Below are 1,887 nucleotides of genomic sequence, written 5' to 3'. Positions count from 1 at the left end.
TTGTGGTGACTGGACATTGTGGTAGTATTTTCTGGAGCACTTTTGAGTGTGGATGACCCAACCGCCGATGCCAAATATTGGGAGATGCCCGGGAACTCAGGAAAGCAACGTGAGACCGCGGAATTGACAGTTTGTACAGGCCATCCGTACTGGGACCCTTAAGAAGTACCTCCTTGGTAATTGAATCCTTAACAACAAAATAAGTATTGTGAAATTCAAAGAACACTGCATTATCACTTGTAAAACGATGAACAGAAAGAAGGGGAACAGACAGTTTCGGGACATGCAGAATATTTGAGAGTTTTAAATTTTTAGAAACCGACGGAATAGATGCATGTCCAACAGAGGAAATTCCCAAACCTGTACCGTTTCCAACCCGAAGGACATCGCCTCCGGTGTACTCCTCGGCCTGGCCGATCATCCCGGAATCCGGTGTGGCGTGTGCAGTTGCACCGGTGTCCGGGAACCACGTCTCCGACGCAGAACCTGCCCCGTCGTCTCCGGTGGTTGCAACGTGGGCCTGCGGTGGTGCCGGCGGCTGAGTGTTGTATCTCTTGGAGCAATACACGGCGGTATGCCCATGACACCTGCATATTTGACAGCGAGGGGAACCACCACCACCGCCGCGATTCTGCCCCCGGCCGCCGCGTCCTCTGTTCTGCCCGCGGCCGCGATGCTGCCCACGGCCACCGCCATTGCTGTTCTGCTGGCGGTTCTGGCCCTGCCCGGCGTACATGGCGACTGGAGAGGAGTTCCGATGCTGATCGACCGGGAGGAACTCATCTGCGTAGATGAACTCCTGCGCCTGGAGGAAGTCCGCGAGTTGAGGGATGGTCACCGGCGATCCCGTAACCGTGAGAGACGCCGCCACCGCTCTGAATTCCGGCCTCAATCCCCTGAACACATATAAATTTTGTTCATCGAGGGACATAGGCCTACCTACTTGCGAAAGTTGTTCGACGAGAAGCTGCGCACGACCCAAGTACTCGGTCGCCGAACTGTCTCCTTGTCGGAGAGATTGGAATTGACCGAGAAGGTTTAGACACCGGGCACGCGTCGATGAGCCAAGCGCGGCAGTGATGGACAGCCACACGTCCCTGGAAGTCGCACGGCCAACCGCCAAATGCATGCATTCATCCGAGAGAGAGGAGACGAGGAGACTGAGGATCGATTGATCCTGTTGTGTCCATTGTGCGTGAGCCGGATTCGGGAGCGGTGATGGAGACGTGCTGCCGGAGCCATCACCGGAGGGGGCCGCTGCAATGGTGGCGGGTGGACATGGAATGTCACCCTCAACGTAACCGATGAACCCTTGCCCACGTAGGAACGGTATGATTTGTGTGCGCCAAAACAAAAAATTTCGGTTTGTAAGTTTTAGGGAGATGAAGTGGTGAGCGGATGTTAAGTGGTTTGTGGTGATCGGGGAGGGAAGATTGGCAGCACTGTTCGTACGTTCTGATGAATGTGTCGACATGGCTTTAGGATCGGTAAGAATTAGGCTGATACCAGATGAAGTTACGAGGAAAGAATTGATTGATTGAAACTGTAAAACCAAGAGTCCTAAAACAAGAGAACTCTAAAGAGCTTCCTAAACTCTAGGCTATGTATAAGCAAGACTCAGCACAACCACATAATAATATTAAGACTCTAATAGTGTGGGTCTCATTGTCATATGGGATAGTCACCTTGTACTCCTGTAGTAGTACATGACCAGATTATAATAAGTATTTTGAATGTCATTGATTTTTTTTAAAAGACATCAAAATTTTAGTTTTTGTAGGAATGTACTTTATGAGTTCCAAGCCTTTCCTACTTGGCAATGTGCTTGGTCATGGGACCGGTTTTAATAAAGGTCTAGAAGACCTCTAATGAGATTGATTTTTGGAT

Source organism: Ipomoea nil, unplaced genomic scaffold, assembly GCF_001879475.1.
Source record: "Ipomoea nil cultivar Tokyo-kokei standard unplaced genomic scaffold, Asagao_1.1 scaffold0100, whole genome shotgun sequence".
Lineage (NCBI taxonomy): Eukaryota > Viridiplantae > Streptophyta > Magnoliopsida > Solanales > Convolvulaceae > Ipomoea > Ipomoea nil.
Note: the sequence above shows the minus strand (reverse complement) of the source record.